At 37.9% G+C, this 8,300-nt stretch overlaps 1 long non-coding RNA gene across 1 annotated transcript; it reads left to right on the top strand.

Annotated features, from left to right (window-relative positions):
- The first annotated feature begins 5,535 nt into the window (after positions 1-5,535).
- LOC111895578 (uncharacterized) lies at positions 5,536-6,638 on the top strand. Its single transcript, XR_006191290.2, has 4 exons — positions 5,536-6,044; positions 6,126-6,195; positions 6,378-6,417; positions 6,490-6,638. It is a non-coding gene; the product is annotated as an uncharacterized LOC111895578 (long non-coding RNA).
- The last annotated feature ends 1,662 nt before the right edge of the window (positions 6,639-8,300 follow it).

Raw genomic sequence — 8,300 nt, 5'->3', positions numbered from 1 at the left:
CAAGAAGGAAAATTAGAAGCGGGAGAGAATTAGGGGTGAGATTGACAGGTTCTTTACCGATAGTCGCTGATTGTTGACCTGGTGTGGCCAGGTTTGGGTAGCAGATTTTGGCAGGATCCGACAGACTGTAATGGAGGAAGCACATAAGTTCATACTTTTGATACACCCTGGAGCCACAAAGATGTATCTGATGGGTTTTGGTGATAAGACATCCTATGTGCTCATACAAACCCTAATGCTTGGATCTAGGTTTCTCTATTGTACATGCAAGTTATCCAAGACTATAAACCCTAATTCTAGCATTCAAGTAATCATATTAATATGAGAATAGGTTTAAGATGTTACCTTGATTGTTATGTAGCAATAACAATCCTAAATCTCCTTGTATTGACTTTAGAAAGCTTAGAGTCACAAATGTCACTCCTCTAATGGTTCACAAACACCATAAGCAAGAGGATGAAGAGGAGAGAGGATGGAGGCTGCCCAAAAACGTCTACAAACCCTAGAGGAGTCTTAGCCACGTTTGGATGCTTAAGCCCTAAGCAACCCATGGATCCCTTTCCTTAAGGCCTTGGGACGATTTCTTATGGGCTTCCCCATAGAATTCGTCCACTCCTTAATATAAGGCAATCCATGGCCTAAATTGCAATTATCTTATAATTACAATTCCAGTCCCTTAAGTTTAATTAATCTCTTTTAGTCACAAAACTAATTACCAATTAATTATTGACTAATATTAATTAAACAATATGATTTCTCCTTTAATATATTATTCCCATAATATATTAATAAATCATATTTAATCCTTTCTCTCCATAATTCATTCTATCAAGTTGCTTTGGTGAAGGCAACCCAAAAGGACCATGCACCATCGGGTCAAGTACATACCAAAATAGTTATGGACTTAGACACTAATCCAACAGTATCGGGATTTGAGACTTAGTTACTGGTGGTTGTACATGAAGAGGGGGATAGCATGGTATGTTGAGAGGTACGAGATTGCACTTCAGCACCGCTTATCATCCACAGAGTGATGTCCAGAGCGATCAGACCATCCAGACACCTGAGGATATGTTGAGAGCCTATGTTATTTATTTCGGTGGGAGTTGGAACTCCTACCTTCCCCTATCCGAGTTTTCATATAATAACAACTATCACTCTAGCATTGGTGCGCCGCCTTTTGACCTTCTTTATGGGAGGACGTGTCATACACTTCTGTTAGAGGGAGGTTGACCACAAGGTCAAGGGAAGGACTGAGGCAGTCCTTCAGACGACATAGCTTATCCAGCAGATCAGGCAGAGGTTACAAAAACATCGGAGTCGACAGAAGAGTTATGATAACAGACATTGATCTAAGTTGGGTAGCCTATTGACTGGATCTTCCTAAGGAGCTTAGCCATATTCATAACACCTTCCATGTTTCTCAGTCTCAGAAGTGTGTAGATGATGATTCAGTAGTGGTTCCTTTGGATGATATTCTGGTTGATGATCGCTTGAATTATGTTGAGAGGCTAGTGGTAATTATAGGAAGAAGAAGGCCTTGCGCAACAAGGTGGTTCCTCTGGTCAAGGTTTAGTAGCAACATCATAAGGGTTCCGAATGAACTTGGGAACCCGAGGCATAAATGTTGGAGCATTATGCAGGGCTATTTGCAGCTGAGGAGTTCGAGGACGAAGTCTGATTTAAGTAGGGGAGAATTGTAACACAAAGTTTATGGTATGTTATTTTTAAGTAATTTAAATAAATTAAAGTTGGATTTCTGCGACGTGGTGATGGAGTCCCACATCATTGCCTAGGCAAGAGTTTTCGTGGTCATTAAGTTGGTGCCACGGCATGGCTGCTGTTTAATGAAAAACCCTAATTCAGGGTTTGAGCTCATATTTAAAGGAATGTGATGGCTAGGGTTGCCCACCCTCAGCCTCATTCACTCTCCTTCAGCCTCCAAGAGAAAACCCTAGCCTATTTTGCTTACCCTTGAGTTTGTGTGTGTTTTGGTGGTGTTTTGAAGAAGAAGAAGAAGGCCATATTGAGCTTAGTTCCAACAAGAAATTCTCCTCATCTATCTTGAGCACGTTTCTGGACCCTTGTGAGTCCTCAAAATCTAATCTTTATGCTTTATATGTATAGATCTAGCTATTTTGTCCCCATATCTTCTTGGTGTGACAATTTGGATGGTTGAATCTCATAAAGTTGGCAACTTTATGGATCCATGTGATCATTCTAGTGTTATATATTTCAGATCTGAAGATCAAGGTAGTTTTTGGTCCCATGCTTAAGTTTAAGCCTTTATTTTGATGGCTTTGACCTAAAATGGAAGGGACATGCATTGGACATGTATGTCTATAAAGTTGTGATTTTTAAGGCTTGTTGGGAGTAAGAAACTCTTCTAGAAACTTTGGATGATCAATTATAGGGTTGGGTGCTTAATTGGTGTCTTGATGCATTTAGCCATCCTTAAGTATTTACGGTATGGAATCTTGTCTTGGTGGGGTGTCTTGATGGATAAAGTTGGAAACCTTATCCATGTAAGTCATGGAAAGGACCAGATCTGAGCTTTGTGGCTCCTTAAGTCGTGTAATAAAAGGCATAATGGATTAAGTTGCTGAGACTGGGCCCTACGGTGTGACCCAAGGTCGCTACGACGAGTCGACCGGGTTGCAATCCGTTTGCTGCGTCGTTTAGCAGCCACAGTGTGGCCAAGGGAGGCCACAACGTGAAGACCAACTGGAGTTGACTTTGACGTCTGACCGTTGACTTTGATTAGGTTTGACTTTAGGTTATTTGAGGTATTTTGAGTAGTAGATTGAGGCATGACCCTGTGTGTTGTACATGAGACTTGTAGAGTGGGTATTTGGAGCAAAATTCATTTCAGCTATCTTTTAGACTGTGAGGTGAGTTTTCCTCACTATACTTGTAGGTCAAAGGAACCAATGCTGACCCACTGGATTATGTATCCTAGTATATTGGATGATGTTATGTTGGTTATATGATAAACTGGTAGATATGTATGATTACATGTGTTCACTGGATATATGTTAGAATGGTAGATCTATATGATTACTTGTGTTTGTTGGTTATTGACACTACTAGAAAAAAGGCCTTTTACGACGCGCAAAATACGACGCTCATTGATCTATGTTACGCAAAGGAGAGTGACATTAGAAAAATGTCATCTCTTCAAAAAATTTAAGGATAGAAGACACGCATTATTGCGCGCCCTTAAATTAGTGTCTAAAAAAAACACGGAGGGCACCTATAATAAAATGCGCGTCGTCTAAGGATGTCGCTTTATAATTTTTAATGGAACGCGCGTTCCATCCTTTAACAGTAGGGGGAAATGAAATTCTGAAAAAATTAAAAATCCCGCCTTCCTTTTTTTCTCCTTTCCCTCTTGCCTTGGACGCTCCTTCCTTCCCCCTCCCGACATTGACTGCTGCTTACTTAGCTTCTTCCCTCACTTCTACCTACTGGAACCACCATATCTCCCACTCGATGTTGAAATTGTTAGAAAAAGCCCTAATTATACTCTCAAGTCTAAATACAGAAAAAATAGAAGATGGTGAAGAAGTAGCAGTAGAGGAAGTGGAGGATGAACAGTCGAAAATGGAAGGAATGGCATCAATAGCGTTGTTACTAGATGGGTCAATCTCGGGTCATTTTGTTCAGCTTCCCGAGTCCGTTTATTACCAGATGGGTCAATCTCATCTTTTTGTCTCGACTTCATATCTCTCTGTAAAGCAAGCGACGACTTCATATCAAAAGTGGAGGTGGAAGCCTAAAGACTGTAATTTGCCAAAGTAAGCATACCTGAAACGTGAAATTGGCAAATTGGATTGCACAGAAACGCGATTGGGATCGGGAATTTTGGTTTTGGAACGCCGATTTGTGAAATTGGGATCAGCACATCCTTTTGAATCGGTTTGTCTTCCTTTACCTCTGTACTCTCACTCACTCTCTCTCTCTCTCTCTCTCTAAGCCCTAAGCTGCCACCATCAATAATAAAATAGTTCGATCAAGTTTAGTTCAATTCCTGATCATCGATTTGAAATTCTATTTCTGATATGACCTTCTGTGAACGAACTAATACACTTTAGGATTAGGGTTTAGTAATGGGATTCCTTCGTTTTTGTTAGGGCGATGTGAGTAATGAACCAAGGAGAAACACACAACAATGTAATCAAGAAGAAGATGTTCCAGTCTTGGTTGATGCAATACACCAGGGCGTACTGTTACAAATACACCAGGGCGTACTGTTAATAGAGGAAAATAATTGTTAACACAGGAACTTTTTCTTGTTTATTAACAGCATGGATGATGATGATGGTGATGGAGAACCAGAAAGTGCAAGCCTTTGCAATCCCTACGGGTCCAACTTGGGCGTTTTACAGTTGGAAGTGTTTTGTTTTGTGTGACTTATATGTTAATATTGGCAGGTGAAGAATCTCAGAATGGAAACAATATGCATGGTTGTCAAAATGGAGGGCCAAATCATTCAATGGCGATTGTGCCAATATCAGGTCCAGGAAGTGTTGTAGGTGGTCCCAGCACAGGCACAAATTTAAATATTGGTATGGAGCAAATTCAAATTAAAATTCATCCTACTCTCTCATATTCATATTCCTGCAATTCGTGGAAAGGTAACTTGTGCTCCAGTTTCAGGGGGAATGCTTGCTGCTGCTGGCTCAAGGGAAACCATTCAGCCACAGATCTGGCTACAGGTCTTGTTTTGTTTTATAACTTCGTTTTATCCTGTTATTAGTATAATTTTGGATCATTAGTAAAATTGTTATTTCAGGATGAAAGGGAGCTAAAGAGGCAGAGAAGGAAGCAATCCAATAGGGAATCTGCTCGCAGATCCAGATTACACAAACAGGTACTAAGAAACCGTTTCCCTTTCAGAAAGAAATAGTAGCAATTTAGGAAAGGAAGAAATGAAAGTAGGATGCTTGCTATATTTAATCCTAATTGATTGATGTACTGCAAAGTGACATCACACCTAGTTAGTTGGTTTGGTTCATAAATAAACAGAGCTTTCAGATTCCAGTAAGCATTCTGGGAATCTTCTTCAAGAACATGAATATTCTTGAAGGGATTCTGAGTATAATGTGAACTGAAACTTGGCAGGATTGTGAAAATTTAAAAAAAAGTGACTCCACGACATTGGTTTTCTGATACTCGTGTTGGTTTTGGTTGCAGTTGTCAGGGTTCACAAAGCTGTAATGGAAATCTTAGGATTCAGGGCAGAAAATCAAGATTTAGTCACCAAAAATCTATCTCTTGCGTTTCAGGGAGCCCAAATGATGATCAAATCCAGGGGCATATGCGTCTTGTTTCAAAGTATGCATTGAGGAGGATCAGATGATAGTTTCATTCACATTATCAAAAGACAATAAGTATCTTCTTGTTAGTCTCGTGAATGAAGAGTTACATCTTTGGAACATCCAGGGGCATATTCGTCTTTGGAACACTTGATCTTTTATTTGGTGGAATTGCTCATATCCTGCGTACTTTTTTTTCCATTATTAAGAAGTTCAACCAATTTTTGGTCAGGTATGTCTTCATTTAAAAGATTATAATTTCTTCAAAAACATGTGTGCTTTAAAAAGGAACAATGGTGAAGTTGAATATTTGTTATGTAGGATGGGAGTCTTTGATGTGTTCTGTGAAGAACATCATTGCAAATGGTAGTAAAGAGGTTTCCCTTGCTGCAGTAGGGTGTTTGCAAATGGGGCTAACATGAAACAACAGTTTCAACTAATAAATTGATTTGCACCATAATTTCTTTTTAACAAAACATGTTTATAAGTTATATAGCAATCTGTTCACAACAGAAACCATTTCATTTTCATAAAAAGCCTGCTCCACTTAGCAACCTCACTGTTTCATTAGGAATGATAACATTAGGATTCCTAACAGTAACAGGTGGATATGTTTTGCTATGAACTGATTTGTAAGATTCATTGACCTGAAGACTAAGGGCCCTCATTGTTGGAAGTATTGGAGAGTTTTTATCAGCTGCTTTGCTGCCTCCAGAGCCATTAGCTGTAAGTGTTAACAGTTCTTGATGACTTGAATCTTAGTGAATGATTCAAATTGCTAAATGATAGAACTTTAATTTGTTCTAGGTCCAAAATGTTGTGGATTTTTCAAAGATGATTGGAGCATTAGATGTAAATGAAAATCTTACACATCTTGGTTAGTTTATATTAATATATTTATAAAAGTTTATTTCCTAAGATTATCTTTTCTCATTTTTTCAAAATATACGTAAATATCTGGTAATGCTTCCATTGGATCCGAAATTAGGGAAAATGCTAATAATGGGTGCTTTTTTTTCGTTGCTTTGATCATATTCTTACAATTGTTGCTGGACTTAGTGTCAGGGATCATTTTCTTTTGCCTCAAGAGAACAAAGACGTGAGTAATCCAGCTACTTTCACACAAGGGCATTTTGGTCTTTTCCTGATATCTTTTGTATGTCTATTTCAGCAAGCTAGTACAACAAAATCAATATTTTCTGCAAAGGATTACAATGATCATATGGCACTTGTGTGTGAATATGAAGGATGGAAAGAAGCTGAAAGAGAAGGATATGCTTATAAATATTGCTGGAGGAATTTCCTTTATGCTCAAACACTTCAAGCTATACATTCTTTAAGGAATTGTTTATCCATATTTTAAAAGATGCTCAATTACTTGAGACTAAATCGGGGATTAGCAACAGATTAAGTCATAATCAATCATCGGTTAGCGCCATTATATGCTCAGGCCTTTTTCCTAGCATTGCATCTGTAGTGGTATGTATGCTTAATGCTTATTTATTTAATTTACAATTTACAATACAATTGATAGATATATGAATCCATATGTTACTTAATTTTGTTCTTTTTTATTTTTAATATGTGCAGCATAGGGAGACATCAATGTCCTTCAAAACTATAGATGATGTCCAAGTCTTAATCTATGCAGTAAGTATTAAAGAAATAGCAATGCACTTTCATTCATTTGTTTCATATTTTTTTCACATTTCTCTAATGATATTTTTCCTTGAGTCATAGAATGATTGGCTCATATCTTGTTTTTTGATATTTATACACAGTTTTTTTCTTACGTCGGTGGTGGCGAAGTTCAAGATTAAGGGAGACTTGTAATCATGTTTGGCTTTCCTTTCCAGTAAGAAACAGAGTTGTATGATTATTTGTTAGTTTTATAGGAATGTATAACACATGTTAGCAATGTATTATTTTTGTTTAACATTTGAATGATTTTTTGTATGACATTATAATTTGTGCAATTTATTTTATATTATGCAATGGATTGTATTTTTTGTATATGGTATTTTATTTCTGTTATAAGAAATTAAATGAAATTTTAATTTAAAAATTAATAAATATATAAATTTATTTTTTTTAAACATTTAAATTTACGATACGCAAAAATGTATGTCATCTTCATTTATGACATGGCCTTTCTTGACAGGGGCTTTCTTGATACGCATTGCGTGTCATTAACACGCGCGTCGTAAGGTTACGACACGTGAATGCGTGTCGTCTTCCTTTATGACAGGGCCTTCCTTGATACGCATTGTGTGTCGTAACCGCGCGTCGTAAATGCGCGTCGTAAATGCGCGTCGTCTATAGATGACGCGCAAAAGCGCGTCGTCTCTCTTTATGACAGGGCCTTCCTTGACACGCATTTGCGCGTCGTCTGAGCGTTTTACGACGCGCAATGAGCGTCGTAAAAGGCCTTTTTTCTAGTAGTGTGAAGACCTGCGAGGTGGTCCAGTCAGGCTGAAGGCCCAAAAAGCGGTCCAGATAGGCTGTAGGCCCTGCGAGCTAGGCGGTCCAGTTAGGTTGAAGGGTCATATATGCATGCTGTTATCTGTTTGGTTGTGTGTGGTATTTTAGGGGAACTCACTAAGCTTTGGCTTACAGTTTGATTGTTATGGTTTCAGGTACTTCAGAGGACAGGGGTAAGACAAATACGTGATCATACACATCCTTTAGTTATATGTCTAGATATTTTATGACACTCTGATTTTGGGATGTTTATATTTGATAATTGGTTTTATGACTTCGGTTTTGATTGCAACAATGATTTTACTATAATTGAAAAATGAAAATTTTATCGTGATTTTTGGGATATTATAATTTGTTACATTATGCTTTTGGATCTTCATGCTATTAGCGAATGTTCTTCATGATTATTATGAAGACTGATGTGATGTTGAGGGGGAGTTTTAAACAAAATTTGGGAAGCATAGAAGTGATTTAAAATGCTTATTTTTGAAGTGGGTTTAT

The sequence above is a fragment of the Lactuca sativa genome, chromosome 7 (genome assembly GCF_002870075.4).
Source record: "Lactuca sativa cultivar Salinas chromosome 7, Lsat_Salinas_v11, whole genome shotgun sequence".
In the NCBI taxonomy this organism is placed as follows: domain Eukaryota; kingdom Viridiplantae; phylum Streptophyta; class Magnoliopsida; order Asterales; family Asteraceae; genus Lactuca; species Lactuca sativa.
Note: the sequence above shows the minus strand (reverse complement) of the source record. Positions and strands in the feature narration are given on the sequence as shown.